The sequence below is a fragment of the Enhydra lutris genome, unplaced genomic scaffold (genome assembly GCF_002288905.1).
Source record: "Enhydra lutris kenyoni isolate GAN:26980312 unplaced genomic scaffold, ASM228890v2 scaffoldscaffold45, whole genome shotgun sequence".
In the NCBI taxonomy this organism is placed as follows: Eukaryota; Metazoa; Chordata; class Mammalia; order Carnivora; family Mustelidae; genus Enhydra; species Enhydra lutris.
The window spans coordinates 9,272,257-9,296,791 of NW_019154129.1; positions in this window are offsets into that span (position 1 = coordinate 9,272,257).

Here is a 24,535-nt window from a genome sequence, read left to right on the forward strand (position 1 = left end):
ACAAAGAGAGACAATCACAGATGTGTGATGGGACATACGACCAGGAACCCTTTCAGAGGTAGGAGGCTGCCCAGAAAAAAGCACGGGTTTTGTATTCAGATGACAATGGACTTGGAGTTCAGTGCAGCAGGCTTGAGCAGGTAGGGCCAGATGACTCTACACCCTACTTTCCTCACTAGCAACTGGAATCATTTTAAGGATTAAATGAAAAAAAAAAAAAAATCCGGGCATGGGAAGCAGTCCACAAATGGCTATTATTTCTATTACGACAAAACGCGAAAACTAAGGGTTCATCGATAGAAATGTAAACACCCCATTCACAAAGCTTCCATTGATAGGATGTCTTCCATGTGCCAGAGACATCGTGCATGAAACACTCTAGGCTTCTGTTCTCGAAGAGTTAACTGTTGGCTTTTAGTACATTGCCTGGGTAGTACTATGGTTTTGGTTAGTCCCACGTCTTTTGTGCCTCCTTCTGATTCTGGAGGGGCTTCCAGTCGTGGTATTCTGTTCCCTGACTGCATGGGATGGCCCATGATCCAGACTGGCCAGTGCCCATCCTCCCCCTTTACAATACCAATCAGCAAAAGAATTGGACATGCGATTTTCACTGGCCAATCAGAGATCTTTCCTGAAGACTTTTCTCCATGGATTCTAGAAGAGAAAAGTAATCTTTCTTCGAGGTGCTAAATGAGAGTTTTGCAAGCCTTAGCTGCCATTGGCGATGCTTCTTTGCTTCCCAGTTACATGGAAAAATCCATCGGCACAGGGAGTGAGAGACTCAGATAAAATACAATGAATCATCTGAAGCCTTGGATCCATTTCCATTCTTCCCAGTTACAGGAATCGATAAATCCTCTTTCTTTCCTTAAATACACAGAGGTTAGATTTGTCAGTTGTTACTAGCCAACATTATCTTGATGAAAACGTACCCTAAAACGACCTCTCTCACAGCACTGCTTGTCTGACTTCCGATTACAAAGTCAGTTCTCATTAACCGGCAAAACCGTATGACACAATCCTAACGGTCTTTGTGTTTAATAGTTCCAAAGTATTTCAGATTCTCCCTCCCTATTTGATTAAATAATCTAAGAATTTTATCTCTGTACCACTTAGGAGTTGCACTGGGCTACTAGGAGTAGAGATTCATTTACAATGGCTTGAACGGACAAGGACTAATTCATGAACTTGAGTTGTCTGAAGATAGATATTTCACGACTCTTGGTGGCTCCACAGGGTCAGCTGGGACACAGAGTACCTTTTATGTTTCTCTTTTACTAACTCTTACACTGATTTTTAGCCACGAATTCTCCTTAGAGTCCAAGATGGCTGCTGGGATTCCAGCCATTGCTTTCCCACAATAAGAAGCCAAACAGAAGAAAGGGTAGTGATGACCAAAAAAGGAATTAACTCCATGACAAGGCAGTCCTTAGTAGTAGCTTTTTCCAAAATTCCAAACAACTCCACTTACATCTCATTCACTAGAACGACAAATGAGGCTGAAAAACATAGTGTTCGAACTTGACGGAACAATACTCTGAATAAAATCACTTTTTGCTTCTCAGTAACGAAGGGAGAAGGGATATGAAGCAGATAGCAGATAAGCAGAAGCAGATAGCTCTCGGTCTTTCCAAAATCCCTGTGGATGCTCTTTGTCTTGGGATACTCAACCTCAGTCAGACCACACCATCACATTCCCAACTTGAGGTGAAACGAAGCTTAGGGCAATGCTTTCCACCCCCCGAAATAAATGGAGGGGGTTTCAGTGGGACTATGGGTTCAGAGACGGGTGGCCCATGGTGTGGGCTGGCGGGGAGATTTCAGGGAATAAGGAGTTATCTGGATTGGAGGACATTTCTGGTCCAGAGGCAAGACAGTATTTTAGGGGAAGTAAATGCAACTAAGTTTTAGAGCACCTTTCTTAAATGCTCCCCTCCTGGGACCGTTGCCCTAGAGCAGAGATGGCAATATATATATGTTCTTTTATGTAAAAGGCCCAGAGAGCAGATCTTTTAGACTTTGTACTTGTATGTTCTCCTTTGCAAGTACGCAAATCTGTCTCTTGGTAACAAGGAAGCAGCCAGAGACAAAAGGCAAACAGTTTTGACCATACCCCACTAAAAGTTCATTTACAAAAATAGCAGTTGGCCTTAGGCCTTGGTTTCCCAGTGGCTGATTTTTTTCCATTATCCTTGTAGATGACATCACGTATTTGGGGCATAAGAAGAAGAGATAAGTACAATCATACAAAAATATGTAGCAAAAATATATTATAGATTAAGGACCTTCCTGTCAACAAAATTATAAAGAATTATTTTTCTGAATTTCTGAAAACTTTGTGAGGTTTTCCAGCATTTTCAGATTTGTAGTTTTCCATCTTTTTATCATTCGAAATATGTGTCCACATGAATCCCTACGTTTTTATTAGTAATCTTATTTTTCCCCCTTTCCTAAAGAGGGCCTCTAAAACTGTATAAGCTCTCAGCCCTGCAAAAAAACAGATCCAACCCTGCCCAGAGGCAGGGGAAAATTGCACACTGCGGGAATTACAAGTAATTTGGTTTTGCTCACATGAAATAGTGAAGTGATGAGAATCCTAGTCTCCCCACCTGGGTTGAAATCCCAGTGTTACTGCTTATTGGCTAAGAGAAGTATCCCAGACTCCGTTTTTCATCTGTGCAATGGAGGTAAAGCATTTTCCCAGCCTCGGGGGCTTCTGGGGGGAGGGGGTGAGGTGAGATTACTCACACCAGGGCTACGTGCAGTGTGTAGTATCTGGTAAGGACACATTCATGCCAGTGGTGAGAATGAGGACGGTGAGTAGAGCAGGAAGGCGTGTGGCTGGGGGCAGGGTTGAGCAGGTAGGGTCAGACTCTGAGGGCTGCACATGCAACCAAAGGAACCGGAATCCATCCTGGAGACAATGGGGAATATAAGAGTTTCAGCCCCAAACTGGCCTGATGAGATTTTCATGAGTTCCCGGCGCCGTGAATCACGGCTCTAAGAAAGGAGGCGAAGCGGGCCCCAGCTCAGTCAACGCCTGCTGTGCTAGCAAAGTTGGAGGTCTACTTTCCAAAATCCCTCCCGGGGAAATCTTCTGTTGAGTTATCTCAGCCAGCATCAGGGCACAGAGCAGAAGGAAATGAAATGCATCAGCGAGGGCCTGGACGTGTCCTACAGGACCGGCGTAATTAAAGCTATCTATCCACATAGCTGGGTGTTGCGAGGCAGACGGGGCGTTTGTATCAAAGAATGGTGTTAGGGCCAAGTTCCTGGGTGTACATCAGCGCCTCCGGTAGGGCCGTCCACCCCAGCAGGGACAGGGTAGGTGACTTCAAGCACATGCCGCTCCGGATCTCCGATCCTTTACTCAAAGCGCGGTTAGCTGCGGGGAGGCAAGGTCAGGCAATGTTCCCGGGAAGCTTCCAGAGACAGGCGTGCTGTGGGGCAGGCAAACTACCCGACCACGGGGGCCTCGTCAGGACTGGACAGGCAATAGCCTCTTACTCTCTGCTGAAGCTTCGAATGTTTTCTCTTTGCAGCTTTTAACACAATTGTAGTCATGATAATAATAATAATAATAATAATAATAATAAAACAACTTTTTGGGTAATAGTTAAATATCAGGCTACACAAGCAATCATCTCCGTGATGGTGAAGACTACTTCTGTTTAACTCACTTCCGTATCCTCAGTAGCTGGCAAGGTGAATGCACATACAGACTCGCTGATACCTGTTGTATAAATGATTCCGTAATTTAGGTGGGATCCTCCCGGCAGGTTTAGGGAGTCAGGTGAGACAGGATTTTCACCCACTGAACCTCATGAACCTGTGTTAACCTTACTCATGACTCACTCCTTCACTCGCTCATTCTCGCCCAGTTTTAAGAACCTTTACTGAGATATGATTAATATACCAAGCAACATGCCCATTCGAAATGTACGATTCAATGGTTTTCAGTCTATCTGCAGAGGGGTATAATCCATCACTACCTTCGATTTCCAGAATGTTTTCATTTCTTGAAGGGAAACTCCACACCTCTTAGCTCTTCCCCCACACTCCTGCCCCAGCCCCCATCCTCCCCAACCCCAGAAACCCACCAGTCTACATTCTGTTATCTATGGAGTTCCCTACTCCAGACATTTCATGCAAAGAAATGATAAAATCTGTGGTCCTTTGTGACTGGCTTTGAATTCAAGGTTCGTGATTTCAAGGTTCATCTACACTGCCCTGTACATCAATACTTCAGTTCTTTTTATGGCCACAAAACATTCCACTGAATGGATATACCACATTTAATTTATCCATTTCTCAGCTGACGGACATTGGGCTGTTTCCATGTTGGAGCTTTTATGAAACTCATGCATTCTTCAACACCGATTGGCACCTACTGTTTGCTGAGCACCCTTGTAGGGTCCTAACATGAAGATAAATGAAAGTCAGTTTCTGTTGGGTAGAACATTCCAGCTTCTAGAGATGGAGGGTCACAGTGAACCTTTAGATATCATGAGAAGCGCTAACGACATTTCTTTACCTAAAAATCCAGAGGAAGGAACAAGTATGTTTGCAGCTGAGGGGTTGGAATCAGATACTGAAGCTGGAAAAGCATGAGTTTAGTAGAAGAGCTGAGGAGGTTGCCCAAGGCAGAGGGAACACAGTAAGTAGATGTGTCCCCCACAGACATGCCCTGTGTGTTCAGGACACCATAAGTAGGTTAGGGGGGCTTGTGCTTAGAGCTCATGGTGGGGAGATGGGAAATGAAGCTGACAGGAGCTTCTCAATGCTGGGATTTGTAGGATGAACAGTGAAAAGCAAGTCTTTCTCTCCCCACTAACTCACCAGACCCCATCACCTGAGTCCTTTCTGATACACAAAGCAATAAAATTTTACTGAGCACTTATTACATCTAGATTCCAGGATCAAAATAAGGACAAAGACAAAAAGTCTTTGTACTTATGGAGGTCACATTTTAGTGTGGAAAGGTAGATGAGACATAAGTGAAGAAGTGTATATTTTCCTGTCACAACATAAAAAGGATTAGCCCACTTATGCTGCTCTATAACTTGCATTTTTATTTTTTCACTTAAAAAGATAGCTTGGCAAATTGATCCATAAAAGGATGTAAGCATTCACCTTATGCTTTCTTTTTTTTTTAAACCACAAGGCATTCCTGCTAGAGTCAGCATAATTTATTTAAACAGCATCAACTAATGATCATTTAGGTTTTTTCCAATCTTTATGGTGAACAGTGTTGCAATGGATGTACTTAACTAGGATACCCAAAGGTAAATTAGCAGAACTAGGATTTCAGATTAAAGAGTGTGTGAATTTTTCAGTGAGAGATATTTACAGATTGTCCTTGGGAGGGGCTGTGGTGTGTCTTTCCTTCTGTGAATGAAGTATAAGGGCACTTGCATATTATGTTACCACCCTTTCCAGGGCCACCAGCCTGCCCAAGGACGCATTTTGGAAATATTACAGAGACACTAGTTTGACTCAGAGGGATGGTGTGGGGTGGGAGACACTAACCCAGAGCAACATCAGTGGGCAGTTACACAGGGTGAGATGAGGTGTCAGAGGAGGATGTCAGGGTCTGAGTTTAGGCAATAGAACTCAGCCACATCGCCTGTGGAAATGAGGGAATGGAAGGTTTCAAATACATGCACTAAGAGGTAGAAGGACCCGGAACAGCGCCGGCATCCGAAAGACAAGAAACAGGCCTTAAGAGAGGGATCCACTCTTGACTCTCTGAAGCCAGTGTTGTGCCTTCCAAAGGCACAGACTTCAGACCTGCTCTCACCTGCCAGGAGAGCTGACCTTGAATGACTCAGAGTAAAGCCTGAAGAGACAAAACTCCCAAATTATCCACGTGGGAAATCGTGCTTGCTTTTGGAAAGAGGCCCTGGACAGAGCTTCCCGTCTCAGGGAGCATATGGAACGAGGCGTTCTCTCCAAAGAGGAGAGAGTGTGGTGCAGAGCTGCCAGGGAGCCAGACGGTAGTCTTGAAAGTCCTCTGTGTTTCCATCACTGCCACAAAAATGGGGCTTTATCTGAGGGGTTCCCAAGCAAAACCTCAGCACAATCCCTTCTGGATTCTGGGACTCAGTTTGGAGACAAAGACAAGAAATTTGAGATCCTAACAAATTTCACAGCTTGAAGTGTCTAAATTATCCATTTGTAGTTCTGATAAACAACATTCTAATAGGTCAACACTCCCAAGAGGGAAAACTAAAAATACTGTATTATAATAAAAGGGATTTGGTGGTTATCAGAGAAGCTATGACTTGATGGGGACAAGGTGCTCAAGGCCAGTGAAACCCACTGAGGTCAGTCCAGGAAGTTTGGGAATCTGAGCAGAAAATAACTGCTAAGAGAGAAGTTGACAAGAACTTTTGTCAGTTTCCTAAGGTTTTGAAGGCCAAACAGAAAAGCAAATATGATGTTCAGAATTACCCAGACAACCAAGATACTAGTGGAAAAGATCCTAGAAAGAAAATAAGTACAAGAATGGAGCCTGATAGTCTAAGCTAGTTTTTCACCCTTGAATTATTTGTTGATTTGTAAGAGGGTGACAGGATGAGAGGCAGAAACACTGGGCATAAAGTCATGGGTCAGAGGCTCAGAAACTAACCAAACGTTCAGAAAAGATAAGGACTGGGGTTCAGGTTTCCTTAGAGTGGAGAAGGTCTAATAAGCATGGCAGATATTTCACTGGGCAATGGAAGGATTATACCCTGGGAGTGGAACTGAAATGAAATAGAAATGTCCTTTATGGCTCAAACATACTTTGAAACATCTTGATTACTGGTTGCAGTTTGATGGTCTGCCCCTACATGCACTTCCTGCTAGAAGCTCAGTAAATACTTCTAGGAGAAAGACAACAGCATCTGGACCCTCTACAATGTTTAAAATATACATTGTATGGCATTCATCTAAACATTACCATGTTTACCAAGACATGAGACCAAGAGAAAAAACAAACAATAGAAATAGAACCAGCAGTGATCCATGTTTTGCACTGTACATCAAACATGGACTGAAAAACAACCATAGTTATTCAAGAAATGAAAGACAGGATAGAAAATGTAAAAAAAAAAAAAAGATAGCAAGTAGAGAGAAACTAAGTTGAGAAAAAAATGTAATTAACACTGTAGTAATGTGTAACTCACAAAGCAGTCATATACACTGAGAGTATTAATGAACTAGAAGATAAATCTGTAGAAATCATTCAGACAGAAGTTCAAAGAAAAAAAAGGATGAGTAAAAAACATAAAAGTGGCATATGGAACACAGTATTATGATCTCACACACATGTTTTTGGGGTATCATAATTAGATGACAGACAGAAGGGGACAGAATCAATATGCAAAGAAACATGAACTAGTGATTTTCTAAAACTGATGAGAGACATCAACCCACAGATACAAGAAGCATTACAAACTCAAGTAAGATTCACACACAGAATCCCACATTGGGTGACCTTTCCGTAAAACTTTTGAAAACCAAAGATGTAATTGTAAAAGCAAAGGAAAAAAAAACACATTATCTTCAGAGAAATAATAATAAATATGACAGCTGTTTTTCAGGAAAAGATGGAAGCCAGAATACAAACACTGAATAAAAGTAACTGCCATATATAGAACAGAATTCTATACAGCAAACATATATTTCAAAAGTGAAGGTAAAATAAGGACATTTCCAGGGAAACAAAACCTAAGATAATTTATAGCAGACCTACACTAAAAGAAATACTTAAAAAGAGTTATTCAGGCTCAGAAAAAATCATTTCTAGATGGAGCATGGAAGCGTAAAAGGGAATGAAGACCAGTGGAAAAATTTTGAATATATTTGAACAGATACATATAAAATGTTTATTTATTGACTATACAGAATGATAGTATTGTCTTATGTGATTAAAATACATGTAGAAATACTTACCAACTGTGTAACAAAAGGTGAGAGGGAAAAAATGTATAGCAAAAGTTCTAACACCAGAAAAGGAGTGAAAACAGTATCTCACTCTTGACTATGGGCAAAGACACATGCTGCAACCTCCAGATATTACAAGAATAATAAAAGTTTCAAAATTATATATCAGTAGAAGGGGACATTATGGAACAAAAGGACTCCGATAGATGTCAAGTAGAAGAGAGAAAAGAGGCACTAAAATGGGACAAATAGAGAAAATAGTACAGTGGCAATTGTACCTATTAAACATATATATTATATTAAATATAAATAGATGAATTAATCAAATTAAAAGACAGAGATGGTCAGAATCGAATACAGACCGATGTAGATATGTAGATATAGTCTTCTTACAGAAATGTTCTTCAGATGTGAAGATAATTGATGTTAAAAATCAGGGCATGGCAAGGATAGGCCATACAAACACTACCCCCAAGAAAGCCAATATAGCTACACTATATATACACTACATAAATGTGGACCCAAGGGAGACTGTAGCTGGGTACAGTGGATGTTGTCAGGCCAGGGAAAATCTGAGATTTATTCAATGCACTGTTTTTACATATCTACTGTGGGACAAGGAAGAAGGACAGCTGTCAGAAGCAGGAATTTCAAGCATCAGAGAAATGAGCTGGGGAGCTATTTCAAAATAGGGAGGGGCTTGTGACCACCCATCTCAGCCACATGAGACAGACTGGATTTCTTTTCAAGGCGAAGTTCTTCATTTTTTTCCTTTGTAATATTCTTATTTATTTAATTACTTTTTGTTAAAGATCATATTTATTTATTTGACAGAGAGAGAGAGAAAACAAGCAGGAGAAGCAGATTCCCCACTGAGCAGGGAGCCTTATGTGGGGCTTGATCCCAGGAACCTGAGACTATGACCTGAGCCGAAGGCAGACATTTAACTGACTGAGGCACTCAAGCACCCCTGTAAAGTTCTTTTTTTTTTCTTAAGACACTAAGAAAGATTAATAAACTGGGACAAATGGGTGAATAAAAAAGTGTCTTTTCTTGAACTTGTATTTTTAATAGGATAATCTTTTTTCTTAAAGGTTTTTTATTTGAAAGAGAGAGAGCAATGGAGGGAGAGAGAGGCAGGAAGGAGCAGAGGGAGGGAGAAACTCTAGCAGACTTTGTGTTCAGCATAGAGCCTGGTGTGGGGTGTGCTCTCACGACCCTGAGATCATGACCTGAGCCAAAATCAAGAGTTGGATGCTCAACTGACTGAGCCACTCAGGTGTCCCTTTAATAGGGACAATATTTTAATAATAAAAAATAATCTTTTTTTTCCTAAGATTTTATTTATTTATTTATTTGAAAGAGAGAAAGATAGCGAGAGAGAGAGAGAGTACAAGTGGGGAGGAGAGGGAGAAGCAGGTTTCCCATTGAGCAGGGAGCCCAACGAGGGGCTTGATCCTGGGACCCTGGGATCCAACCTGAGCTGAAGGCAGATTCTATTTTTTTTTAATATTTTATTTATTTATTTGACAGAGATCACAAGTAGGCAGAGAGGCAAGCAGAGAGAGAGGAAGGGAAGCATGCTCCCTGCTGAGCAGAGAGCCCGATGCGGGGCTCGATCCCAGGACCCTGGGATCATGACCTGAGCCGAAGGCAGAGGCTTTAACCCACTGAGCCACCCAGGCGCCCCTGAAGGCAGATTCTTAACCAACTGAGCCACCTAGGTGTCCCTTGCTATTAAGATAGGATAATGTCAAAAAGAAGGGGCTATTTGTGTGGTTTCAGGACACTTGCTCTACATTACCAGGAAAGCAGCGTAGACCACCTGCTTAAACATTTTTCTACTGTCACTGGATTCCTATTCCTCTCTAAACAAGGCACATCTCTCTGGGTTCATTGCAGGGCAACAGGAGAATAACTAGAAGTTCGCCGAAGTTTCTGGGACTCTGTTATTGTGAAATATCAGACAGGTACCTCAGAAGTCCACTTGGAGAAGGCTTGGCCCTCTGGGAACTTCTCTGCATGTTCTACGTTTCAATAGCAATAATAATTTATATCAGCTGACATGTACTGAGTGTTCACCCCCACGAGAGGATTTGTGCTGAACTCTTTAAGTGTTTTTATTTTTACTTGATCTCCAACACAACCCTGTATTTGTCCCAAATGAGGAAAATGAATCTTAGATCAAGCCACCTGCCAAGGTGACCGGATTTGTAAGTGTCAGGCGGAGAGATGAAGGTTTGTGTGGAAAGGCCATCTTTATGGTCCTCTCCTCCCTTCCTGTATCCCCATTTCTTTCTCAAAGACCACGAACAAATTAGGAATCCGCCCCCCACCCGACCACCACCTACATCCTACTTCAAGCAAAGCCACGTTTCAGGAGGTTGAGTCTCTCAGTGTGAGATTAGAGCTTATTCTCCAATTAATATTGCAGCAGGCTCTTTGGCTAATAAAGTCTAAACAAAGAGCATTTAATCCAATTCGTGGGTTTTTTTCTCCATCGTGAGCAGCCTGTCAAACACAATCAGATTCCGCATGCAAAGCAGAGAGGAGGCAGGCATCAGCCCCACCTGCTTAGTGGGGCTGTAAGCGGGAAGCCCGGAGTCAGAGAACAGTTGGCTGTGCAGATGGCAGAGATGGGAAGACGTGGGGGAAAACCACTCTCTGACTCCAGCGCAGCGCAGCGCAGGGAGGGGGCCATTTGGGGGTTGCAGGCAGAGAAAGACTTCTTCATGCCTCCTGACTTGGTCCAGCCAAGGAGTGGCGAGACCACTCAGAAGAGACATAAAATTTGCAAGGAGCCCCCTAGGGGACAGACATGGAAAGTATGGGATCTCTAATTACCAAGCAATGGTCAGAGATAGAGACTGGCTTTCCTTTTTGTCCAGGTGAGAAAAATGAAGACCCTAAAGTAAAGTGACTTTCTCAAGGTCACAGAGCCAATAAGTAGAGTGAGTGGGGCTCAAGTTCTTATCTCCCAGATTCTCTTCTTTGCACCAGGCTTACTGAAGAATGCTCGAAGAACCTCCCATGTGCAAAGGATCTGTGGCCACCCTTGGACACAAATGTGGAAGGCACTCTCCTCGTCTTTAAGGAATGCACATGGTATAGATGGGGAGATGAGAATTGATATATAGGGGTTAATTGAAAGACAGTGATGTGCTGAGTTGTGTGGCCAAGCCTCTGGGTAATTTAGAAAAGGACAGATAACCACAGGTCAGTGTAGCAAGAGCAGCCTGGAGGGTCCCAGAATCTCAGAATCAAAGGGGCCATCAAAAGTACGAGCAAATGGACTGTTGGGGGTCCTGGGAGAAGAAGACCAGACCTGATTCATCCCTTTGCCCATTGTTTTGATCACTTTTAGGAAATAAATGTTAAATATGCAAATTAAAATTAACCTTTAAAGAATAAATAAATACAAGCAATATCTATTTTTTTTCTTGGCCATGGACTCCTTGGAAAAATGTATAAAAGCAATGATCTCATTTTGAAAAAAAAAATTCACGTATCATTTCTGAGGGTCCAGGTTTCCCTAGAAGCCCATTCAATATTATGATGTTCTACATCCGAGGTGGATTCAGGTGGCTATGACATATCTGTTCAGTTGAAAGGTGCACAACTTAAAACCATCATGTTTACATTAACACTAAGGAAAACTGCTTGGTTATAGAGGTAAAGGAAATAAAGCCAGGATGCAAAAATGTTATGTAACTTAGGATCGCTACTAGGTATAAAATCCTGGTTAAGAGTTTTGGTTTTGGCAAGACTACCCACGCCCATCCCTAATTACTCCATCAGCAGAGTGACCTTGGATAAGTTACATAATCTCTGGGTGCCTCAGTTTCTTCATTTCTAACACAGTCCTTTCCCCATGGGGTTACTTACGAGAATTAAGTGAGTGGATAGAGTCTAGACAAAGCACTTCAAACAGTGTCTGGCAGGGAGACAAGCTCTCAGGAAACATCATTATCACCTTCATCTTCATTATTATATTTTCTTTACATCAAAAATTGGTCTATAGCTTAGTATCATCATTTTACGTATAACACACATACACACACAGATACACACACCACCATTTATAAAATTAACCTCTTGGAAGGGAATAGAATTAATTTTGGAAACTGATGGTGTCTTGATAATCAAGGACTTCAAATCTCTTTTCAGTAGGAATATGAGAATATGTTACTGTAAGTCAAATTAGAGACAAATGTGTAATATAATTGCAAATGGGAGCCTTTCCTTCCTATGCACACTCTGTCCACGACATGGAATATTTCCTGAATAATGAAATTAATGTCTTTTTTAAAATAAAGGGTCTGGATTGAGTCCCAACACTCACTTGATGTCTCTAAGAAAAGAGAAGAAACAGGCAAATGTCTGTTGAATATCACAGAAGCCTCGCCGGAAGACAGATGCCTGATGGACCAGCTCACTACCCTGCATGATTTCATCTGCGCCACCTATAACCTGAAGTGATTGGTTCCCTCAATTCCCGAGGATCCCAGCATCCAAATGGAATTACCATGTTGCCATTTAATTAGGCAATGGGACCAAAAGCTGGGGCTATTAAATATCTTCTTCAAATGTTAGGCTTTCCATTGCATAAGCACGCTTGTTTCGGCACTGAAAAATGATATTCTGGCAAGACTATTTCTGTCGATTCCCCTCCACAGGCTTGGCTGGGGGGCAATTAGCAAGCCCTGGCAAGCTTCCATTCAACGGAGGATGAGAAGTCTGATATTGTAGGAAACAAGTAAAAATTATTCAGAGAAGTACATGTTAGAAGATTGACTGAAGCAAAGTTTCAGATTCTGCAAAGCTTCAATTACCCAAACAACAGAACTGCTGTGAGAGTTTTTTGGTGACGGATGAAGTCAAGACAAAATCGGCAGAGAGGAGCACATATGTTTCCTGATGTAAAGGAAATCTCAGAGCCATCAGGAGGGAAAGGAAGAAGAGGATATTTTAGTCAGAAAGTATAACCACCATTGCTATCTCAGATGACGAGGAGAGGGAGGAAGTCGAGTGTTTAGGTAAAATAATAATCTCAAAAATGGTTCCATGTTTTCAGTAGGACACACCCAAAGCCCTCAAAGATAGTGATCTACCCCTCAGCAACAGCAGGAAAGAAAAGAGGTCTCAAATTCTCATCTTTATTAAATAAATATTTATCAAACATCTTCTGTCTGTCATCCCTGTTCTAGCACTGTCTTTTTCTAGCAGTGAGTGACACAGGCAAAAGAGCTGTCTTGCTCAGAAAGGAATACAGATAACTTAGCAAACACATGTAGACATAAGTAGTACAAAAGCAGTTAGTATCAAGTGCTCTTAATGGGATAAAATAGTGAAATGATAGTGCCTGGGTTGATCGGGAAGGACCGATCTGAGGAGGCAACATATGAGCAGAGATTGAATAATGAGACGGAGCTACGTATTTCAGTATTTGAGGACAGTATGTCTCAGGTTGTCTAGAGGGACCAAGAAGAGCAAAGTCTCCAAAGATGTGTTTGGTTTGTGAGAAGAGCAAGAAGAAGTCCAGAGTGATTGAAATGTTTATGGATAAGAGTGGAAGGCAGGCAGACACCCCATGGAGGAGACAGGGACTTGACTGCATTTCTGTTGTCTACCAACCTAGGCTGTGATATAAAACCATCTGGAGTAAGATGATTAAATTTATATATAAGATGCTGGTCACTGGCTCTGAAAAATTTTTTAAGGGCAACTGCTAAAAAAGGTCCCCCAAAGAGAAATGAATTTCATTGAACTGAACTGTTGGGAACCTAATTGATTTTATGATCAGTCAGGATGAGCCAGATTATGCCAAGGTAACAAGCATTCCCTTAATCTCAGTAGCTTAAGGAAAGAAAAATGTTTTATTTCCTGCCCTCACTATGTATCCACCACAGGTCAGCATGAGAATTTCGCTTACTCTAGTTCGCTGGGGATGGAGGCTGATGGAATCATTGTCATCTAGAACATCTCTGGCAGTTGCTGTGCTGTGAAAGAGCTCTGGAAAAGTCTTGCACTGGCAACTACCATCTCCAGTGCGGCTGCGACATTCACAAACATACTTTTGCTGACCACTCGGAAGGCAGAGCTAATCACTTCATTCTGTTCAATGGCATGCGTAGTGCTTAAGGAGAGAAATTTTACCATGTGTTCAAAGGAAGACAAAAATGGAATATATTTGGTCCTAATCCCCCTACTGACAATCACCACTCAACATTGAAGTTACTTGTCAACATTTACCTCCTTCTGCCTCAAATACCTATGACATGCCTGGAGAGCCTATTCTATTCGGGAAGGAGAGAAAGGTAAAAGCAGCTGAGGTGGAAAACTCCAGGGCACCAGTCATAAACTGGTTGGCCATAGACTCTGAACCACAGCCTAGTCATTGTATGTTGAATGTCTACTGTATCTGTGTCAGACTCTGGATTTCACATCATTATTTCACTTACTATTCACAACTCTAAGAAAACAGTACACGTATCTGTATTTTACCACCCTAAGAATGGACGTTCTGGACTATCAGGCAACTCGCTTATACTGTTTTTAAATGTTGGGTGCCAAGTCAGGTCTACCTGATGCCAAAGCTCTACAGTATTTTTTTTTAATTTATTTATTTTAAAGTTTGGGGGAGGGGCGGAGAGAATCTTAAGCAAGCTCCATGCCCAGCATGGAGGCAGAAGTGGGACCCAATCTCATGACCCTAAGACCATGACCTGAGCTAAAATCAAGAGTCAGATGCTCATCGGAATGAGCCACACAGGTGTCCCTCGACAGTATTCCTCACTCTGGTATTTAAGGTATGGTCCATTCAGAAACCCAACCAAGACATGTCTTAATCATTCAAGATTAACTGATGAAGCTCCTCCACAGCTTTCTGCCTTTGGGCACATCATTACTTCTTCTAGTCAACCATGTTTTTACACTTACGAATTTAGTAATGGGTTTACCTAGGGAACTGAGAGTTCGGTGGATGAGAATTTGTCAGGAAGTGGTGGGCCACCAGAGAAATCAGAGTTGATACAATGTGCTTGCAAAAAAATGAGAGAGAGAGAGAGAGAGAAAGAAAAGAAGAAGAAGTTTGGAAACCATCCTCCCGCTTCCCCCTTCCCCCACGTGGGGCAGTCACAGCAATGCTAATAGGGGTATGACCTACAAAACCAATTACTTCTTTTTCAGGAGAAATGTTTTCACTTAACACTTTTAGAAGATTTTTTTTTTTTTAGTATTAATACTGTAAAGAATGATCCATTATCAGAATAAGCCCTATGCGCAGGATCCGCATGGGGTCCTGGGACATTTGTGATAACAAGCTTGTCAGATATTCAGATTATAATTCTCCTGGGGAAAAGTATATCTATAAATTAAATCCAGGACTAACTTCAGTCATCTTTATTTTCTTCCTTTTGTGCTAAGAATCTTGGTTCCCAATGACACCAACTCATTTGTACTCATTGTTTTTATCTCATACCATATGCACAACAGACTTAGCATAGAATAGCAACACGACCATGAACAATACGTTTTCTTAGAATGGCTTTCCCCCAGTCCCTGTAGATGACAGAGCGTATCTCATTAGAGATGTAGAGCGAAAGTCCTTATTTTAAACTCAAAGACCATTTCCCTGTGTGTGTACTTCATGCACAATGAGGCTCATGCGTTACGTTTTAGAAGTTGCTTTTTTTTTTTTTTTAAGATTTTATTTATTTATTTGACAGACAGAGACCACAAGTAGGCAGAGAGACAGGGGGAAGCAGTTTCCCTGCTGAGCAGAGAGCCTGATGCGGGGCTCAATCCTAGGACCCTGAGATCATGACCTGAGCCGAAGGCAGAGGCTTAACCCACTGAGCCACCCAGGAGCCCCTAGAAGTTGCTTTTAAAAATATAAATTTGTCTTGTGATTATGGAAAATATTTATAAGGCTTCAGAGTAAAATCCTTTCATCAGGAAAGTTGAGATTCTACCCTGTTTCTTTACATTGTCTCTCCTCCTTTTTTCTTTTTCTAGGTTACATTTAAAAAAAAAAAAAACCCTTTGGGGTTTTTTAATATGAACTACTGTGTACTCATATTCCCCTTCTCTTAATGGTAAAGAGTACGCTACACACCCTTTCCTCTATTTTAGAGTCTTCAATTTTGAAATATGTCCTGGTGATCACTCCCTAGCAATCCATGGAGATATTACATGTTCCTTTTTACTGGCTGTCGAATACTCCACTGGGCGAATTTCCATAGTTTATTTCGTTGGGTCTCTGATAGGCAGATATTAGGAGAGGACCTGGCTCGACTTCTTCACTAAATGAGAGCTAATGTTATCATTACCACTATTCACAGAAAAAAAACTTGTGATTTCTCCTGTTTATAGGCAACCTCGAAGGCACGTGCTTTCTTAATCTATCCCTCATCAAACACAGATGGCGGGGGTGAGCTCCTAGAGTGAGCACGGCCAGACATCCTCTCGACACACATACCACTGCTGTTCACACCCTGTCATCATGTCCTCGGGGCTCCTGGGAAGTGACCACAACTTATGACTTTGTGAAAGAGACGGGCCCCGCAGGAAAGCGGAGAGCCCGTTGTTCATGCCGGGGCTGGAAAGGCTGAGAAATGGCAAGATTTAAGAAAGCGCTGATTCTTAGACAGAAACGAGCTTCACGTGGGAACTGAGTTTTGCGTTTACAGACTCATTCTTTCTCTGCAGGAGTAACATGCGTCTTTTCAGCTATGCTTTACTGCATTCAAGAGGAATCTGGAGTGTCACTCTGGTGGCATTTGGGGACTGGAGTATTCGGGAAATCTTGGACCTTCCTACGTCACCTGAAGTGTGCTCACTGGAAGTCAAAGTTAGAGCACCGTAATTCAGAGAGCACGGACCTTGGAGCTGAACAGACGCAGCTCTGAGTCTGGCTCTAATTTCTTTTCTTTAAACCAGTAATTATGTGCAAATCATTTGGCTTCTCTTATTCTCCTTGTGCACAACTGTGAAATGAGGCCAAAACCACGAGCCTGCGGTATTGTTGAAGCAGGATAATTGAAATAAAGCCGACCGAGGTCTTAGCACAGGGAAGTCACCACCACCCTCCTCACCTTCACCGTCCCTGGTGACAAGAGGCATTACAGTGCCCCGAGCATGGTGCAGGTCTGGAAACTGCCCGCTTTCATTTGAATGTTGGCTTTCCTCTTTCTAGATATGTGACTTCATGCAAATCTCTCTGTCTGTGCCTCAGTTTCCCCAACGATGTCCGGAGACTAAAGGAGCAACTACCCCATAGGATTGTTGTAGGATTAACTGCACGTTTACTTGTGAAGTGCTTGGAAGCGGGGGTAGGCACTGTGATTGTTTCCATATGAGCAGGAAGGTGTACCTGGATGTGTTGTTTGACGCTGGACCTCCCGTGTGTGAATCATCAAAGCCTGCTCCTGAGATCTGAAGCCGGATCTATCTGGACACGCATCTGCTCCTGTCTTGCATCTCACAGTCCAAGATAAGTGTGGCTCCTCCAACTGTCCCCTGCCCCCTGCCCGATGCCATCCGACCCTTCCCATGGAAGCCCCGGAGCCAGCTCCCGGAGGAGGTATGGGAGCTGCGGCCTGGCTGGTGTCTGAAGGGGGGAAGAGAACCCGCTTCCAGCTGCCGGGTCCAGCCCCACCCGCCCCGTGACATGCTCCTCCTGGTGAACCCTCGAAGGCCTCCATAATTCACCGCGACCACCAGGCTCAGACAGGTTGCTTGGAAAAGCGAGTTCTGAGCCAAGGGTTTTGGCAGGTCTTAAAATATTTCCTTCTGTGCAGCTGCAATCACATCTCCATCATGAGCACCTGGGAGTGCAGTAAGGCATAAAGAGGAGAGGAATGAGGAACACATGCGGCCAGAGGTTTATAATTCACCCTTGTCACGGCGAGATCTGGGCTCAGCCGATCTGGCTTGCAGTGCGAGATCCAGGACAGGAGAGGTGATACCTCTGTGGTCGTGTCTATTTTAATTTTCCCAGGTAAACAGAGTGTGGGGCTATCCCCCAGAGGCAGGTGCCAACCGCTTCCACACTTCCAATGGCCAAGGCTTAGAAATTGCACACACCCGTGTCCACAGTCCGCCAGCTCACACGAGGTCGGCTACCTCCTATTTCTTTTTTTTTTTTCCCCCAGAAAATCCTGGAAGGGGAGAGAGGGAAGCATTCCGACCCAGATAAGCACTGGAGAAGAGCTCGTCCTGAATTCCCTGGAACAAAGCCCGGGTGGGGTGGTTCCAGGGCAAATCACCATCGAGGCCACATGAAATATTAAGAAGGAAAGGTAAGTAAAGAGAAGTGTATGGTTTTGCTTTTTTCAGCCTCCTTTTTAAGTAAAATGCTTGGTACATTCTATGCGTTCAATAAATTGTTGAATAAGAGAGGGGGGTGGAGAAGACAAAGAAAAAAAGAAAGTAAGGAGGACCTGATCCACGGAAGGGTTGCTCCACACCCGTGTCAGAGGTGGGATTCGGTACTGAACGTGGGCATTGTGAGCACACTAGGCGTGGGGCCAACGGTCGACTTCTGCGTCCCTGTCACTGTCCTCCCCCTACCAGACACACACACACGCATGTGCTCGTGCACACGCTCACCCTCTCACATGCACGCACATGCACACATGCTCTCACACGTGTGCTCACACACATGCTCACACATGCTCTCACACACATGCACACGCTCACACACACGCTTACATGCACATGCGCTCACACACGTGCACATGCACTTTCACAAACGCGCACACACGCACACACATGCTCTCACACGTGTGCTCACAAACACACATGCTCACACAGACGCTAACACACACACACACAACGGCAGGGCTTATCCACAAAACACCTGCTAAACCTTGGTTACTCCTTAATCTCCCACCTTATGTGTCCCGAGATTCACGACACCCTAGACACCGTACTAAATACCTGAATTTTTTCATTCTCCTTGAGACAGTTTCTATCTTCATGTTTATTTTTGTAGAGGAAGAATCTGAAATGCGGGATTTTTTTTTTCCCGTTTGTCCAATACCTCTCCGATCTTACATGGAAAAGCCAGGTTTTGAGATAATACTGCTGGACTGCAGCCCCCGCTATTCCAATATATTTACAGGCAAAGGATGTCCCGGAGCGAGATAGAGGCCCACGGAGCTGCAGAACTCACACAGTAACACATCACAAGTCGGGGGCAGAGCGAGCGTTAGCGCCTCCCTTCCCCACCTCGAGGCCAGTGGCCTTCCTTCCACACTTCCCAACTTGAGCCAATAGCCCTTGATGTTGGAGAACAGAGGCCGCTTCAACCTGTCTCTGCCTTTGCAGTGAGCTTTTGGGAAGGCACCTGACCATACACGAACACCAATTCTGCTGGGGACAAAATTCTTTTGAAAGGGAGGCTAGTCAATCCGTTCAAATTCTTCATTGCCAGCTAAAAGGACACCAGGCAGCGACAAAGGGGCAGTGGTGTAGGGGATGAGGTATTTTACCGATTTGTGCAACTCCAAGTTTCTTATAGGACAATGGATTTCAGTGTCATTTATTGCAAGGGCTCTAGTGACACCATCTGCTCTCTCTCCTTCTCTCTCTCAGCCTCTCTGCCATCTCCGAGATCTGTTTTTCTCTTTGCTGGTGATTTCTCAGCCAAACCCTCTCCAAGGGAGTGCACATTCCCAGGATGACACAGACCTCGCAGTCTGAAAAGGAGACATGCCCTCTCTTTCCTACTGACCTTCTCAATCCTAGATCGTCCCTCCCTTGGTCATGCCCACAGTTCTAGACCAACCGTCATCCCAGGAGAAGTGTGTGCTCTGATCAATTAGCTGCAATCCGATGGCCATTTCAGTTGGTTAAGATGACAAGTCAGGGTGGAAAACTTTGCAAAGGAAAAAAAAAAAAAGATAACCCGTAACCAGAACAAAGAGGAGCGATGCTGGGCAAGACAAAGGGCTATGCCCACTACGGATTGACACCCAGGCAATTCCATACCCTTCCACAGCTCATTAAAATCCCAGCACCCTGCCCAAATGGCTGATGAAGAAACATGGATGTGACCCGCTCCGTGTGACGTGGGTATTTGCTGAAAAGAAGTCTGGAGTGCCTGCTGAACGTCCCTCCCAGAATTCTCTCATGATAGGAAGATTTAATTATTTATCATTTGAAATCACTCCCCGACATATGAAATGCTGATGGTCAAGGAAGGCAAAAAAGCACGGGATGTCGACTCGGCAAAGACTCGGGTGAGGCAGAGCACTGTTCTTGGCTAATCACAGCACCGAGCGAGGTGATTTTTATTGATAATCTCCTTGAGCAGGATGGATGTCTTCATAAACCCAAGAAGGAAAGAAAGCAGCAGAAGTGACAGAAAGGAGCCGAGGAGAAAATGTGGCAAATATTGAAGTGGGTAGGAAATTGTTTAAAAAAAAAAAAAAATCAGAACTCTGCGGAGAATATTGAACTCTCTTTGCCCACGGGTGAACAGATGAGCCCAGTTCCACACTGTGGGGTCTGAGGCTCGAATGTGGGCTCAGAGGCGCTTTCACCATTGTCTGAAGGACTGCGCACCCCTTTGGGCCAGGACAGTGTCATCAGGATTCCAGACTAAGTTTTCTACGTGCAAGAATATGACACTCTGGTCCGTCCTCTCTCAAGCACGACACAGAGAGTGTGAGCACTTTCTTTCTTTCTTTCTTCTTAGATTTTATTTATTTATTTGACAGAGAGAGAGATCACAAGTAGGCAGAGAGGCAGGCGGGGAGGGGGGAGCAGTCTCCCTGCTGAGCAGAGAGCCCGATGTGGGGCTCGATCCCAGGACCCTGAGATCATGACCCGAGCCGAAGGCAGAGGCTCAACCCACTGAGCCACCCAGGCATCCCCAATGTGTGAGTATTTTCTACTATTCTTGTTCTTCTCTCTTTGCACCCCACCTGCCCTCCTTCCCTCTTCCTTTTCCCCCTTCTTCCCTCCCTCCCTCCTTTCCTCTCTACATCTGGACGTGTGACGACTAAGAACGTTTTCGCTGATGTCTAAATCCCCACCCCAGAACCTCCACGCGTGCGTGCTGTTTTAGATGACATCTGCTGACGACCAGAAAAATAGATGAATAAGGGAAGAACGAGACTCGATCGATCAGCAGGAAAGACGGAACCTTCGGAAGGACTTGACAACTGAAAGCGGAGTCCTGGACGGTTCACAGAGCCAGAACACTGTGTCCTCTGTCACCAGGCTTGCGCGTTTCACATACAGTAATGAGTTATCGAGCCGATTTGATTGGCCTGTGGTCGGCGCCTCTGTTGATGAGGATGGGGGAGGGGCGCACTTCCGCACCAGCGGGTTGTTGTACTTGAAGTACGAGGTGATACACTGGAGAGACCAGTGGACCTAAGTCGAGGAGAACTGGGTGGATTAAAATAACATTAATTATTACCACAACAATAATACCATGAACAATCCAAGAGGCACCAGGTATGGATGCTGTGCAAGGCAACTTTTATATACATTGTCTCAGTTGAGTCCTGACAACCCTCAGAGGCTGGTAGAATGTTCTCCCCATTTTACAGCTGGAGAAAGAGACCAAGGGCCGGTGAGCGAGATGCTTACAGAGCCAGCAAGTGGCTCACGTGGGGTTTAAACCCTGGGACAGTTACTTCCTCTCCAAAGTACTCAGTTGTAAAATGAGATTGATCTCAACCTCTGGGAGCCAATATTTTTGAATGTGAGAGCTTTATATTTTTTTAGACCAGCACGTTCTTTTTTTCTCAAACACTCAGATCATTTAAAAAGGTAGTTATTGAGAAAATAAAGTGTAATTTTTAGGTATTCGGTAGTTCTACTTATTTGTAAATATGGGGAAACATTTCATGGCATTTCAAAGCACAGTTTCCAGAATCACAACTGTATGTGGGTACAGTGCTTACGTCTGCCACTTACTAGCTATGTGGTTTTGTACCAACTATACAACCTCTCTGTGTCTAATTCCCCCATCTCTAAAGTAGGATACTAATAGTATTGCCCTTCTAAGATGGTTGCAAAGAAAAAAAAAATGCGTTTCAATTTGGAATGCACTTAGAAAAATCACCAGAGAATAGAAAATGCTATGTAACTCTTAGCTGTTATTATTAAATTATATTTCATTAATCATAGTGATAGTAATTATATTTTAATATTTTCACAGATCTACTAATTTGTCATACAAGACTAGATATATATTCAGAAAGTCTGGGAAGACGACAGGGTTCTGAAATGCAAAGATGGAAGCCAAAACACAGAATTATTTTTGGGCTTTCTTCCAGTTGGAACACTGTGTGAAGAGACCTACCCCATCACTGACCTCCTGACATCACAGAACAGCTTCTCAAGACTCGTCTGATGGAAAAACAGAAGCAAAACAGGTCCAGGGTAAATGTTTTTGTTTTTTTTTGTGTTTTCCTACAGGGCCACTAGCTCTGGGATAAGGGAATTCCTAGGTGACCCTGGTTAGGATCCGCCAACAACACACCTTTGTGCCTGAGTCAGCACAATGAAACGCATGGTCTTGTGAATAGTGGATGCTTATCTAGAGTGTGAAGAGAGGAGGAGGAATGAAGGAACTTGATGTTTATACAGTGTCTGCTCCAAGACAGGGTTGCCTGGAAATGGTCCAGATGAAAAAAGTTCAGAGAACAGTGGGGTATAATGCAGGCCAGGATGTGAGAGAAACGAACACGGCTGGTGGTCCCCTGCCCCCCGGTGGTGTCAGAGAACACGGACCAGGACGACAGCTGCATCCACTGCTGGCAACGTTTTCACATGGTCTCTAGGTACTCCCTCCACTTGTTACCATCCCACCTAGCCCGTGCTTCTGGGGCATTTCATGGCATGCCCACACGGTCCTCCCTCATCACACTGTCCTCTACATCTACCCTGGCCACCCCCAACCCCATATTCTCACACTCTGGCTCTTCCTACCTGGAACTTTGTCCCGAAAACCCTACTGAATCCTGAGTTGGAACACGGGCTGCTGTTTGCAACTGTGGGAGACTGGGTGAGCAGTGGGGGAACACCCACCTGGGGACAGGGACTGAGAACACGGCCCCTGAGCCACGCTGTTAGGTTTTAATTCCTTGATTGCTCTGCTAATGACGAGGTATGTGACCCTGAGCAGGTACAGTGACCTCTCTGTGTCTCACTTTGTTCCCCTGGGAAGTGGGGATCATCGTAATAGTCCCACCCAGCTTATGGAGTTATGAGGATGCAAGAAACTTAGGGTTGCATCTGGAGGGTAGGAAATAGGACTCCACTATCTTGATCGGGGGGTGCCGCAAATTCTTTGTTCACCCCAGAATGTGACTGAATCCCCAAATTCCTTTTTTCTTTTCTTGGCTCTGTACCACTTGTCCTTCGGTCTCAGCTGGGATGACATTATCCCTTGGAAATATCCCTTTGCTCTCACTGTCTGGCTCAGATGTTCATCCTTTGTGCCCATGCAATGCTGGGATTAGACACATCGGTAGACAATATGGTTTTGTTCTACATTATAAAGTCAGTTTGTCTACCTCTCTCACTGGACTTTTTAAGTTCCTGGGGATTGTTACGAGTAAGCGCTGTGAGCTATTTTATCCCAAGCATCTGGTCTCTCTTCAGAGTGCTCCTTTGTCTCTAAGGACAGCATATGGTTTGGTTGGGTTGGGTCTGGTGGGCAAGCAGAGGCTTTGGGGAAGGCAGGTTTGGGTATACACGCTGCCCCTGCTCACCTCCCTGTATGGGCCATGTTGACCTCATGTCCATAATATTTATCACCACTCATTACCACTGCTTTACTGGACCTCAGCAGTGCCTGTCTGGACCTCTGCAATCATTCCAGACCATTTCTATTTTTTACCCTTGTCTCCACTACTGACTCCTTCCATTCAACCTATACACTGCAAGATTAATCTTCCTAAAATGCAAATTCAATTATTACTCACCTCCCTGTCTCTCCCAGTAGACTGTAAAGGTATGATATCTTTCCTTATGGCCACAGTCCCGGAGTAATGTCTAGTGCAAAACACATGTTCCAATTACCTAGCTTTACTTTTTCCCTTTTTCCCCCCTGTGTTTATATCCTCAACCCTTAGAAAAGAACAATCCATAGGTCTACGAGGAGGGTCACAGATAAGTATACAGTAACGTATTCATAAGATGGAGTACTGAACAAAAGAGGAAATCAAAGAACCAGATCTGTTTGTATTAGCAAGGACAGATCTCAGAAACAGATTCTTGAGTGAACAAAGTCCATTTCAGAATGATATGCAGAGTATAGACATATACAATTTATCTAAATCAGTAACATTCTACAACTCTTTATGCTTTTATGGTGAGGCTAAGTATATAAGATATAGACCATATATATAGAAGAATTCATCATTACTTCAGGAGGGAGAGGTAGAAAAATATCCTCAAGGAGGACAGTATGTAGAATTTGGCTTTATTTACTACGCTTTATATACATAGAGGGAAAGAGAGAGGGAGAGAGGTGGGGGAGAAAAGAAGGAAAAGGAGGAAGACGGAGAGGAGAGGGAGATCTAGAGCTGGAAAGAACCCTAAATCAACGGAAATCCAGAAAGAGCTGAGCTATTGATAG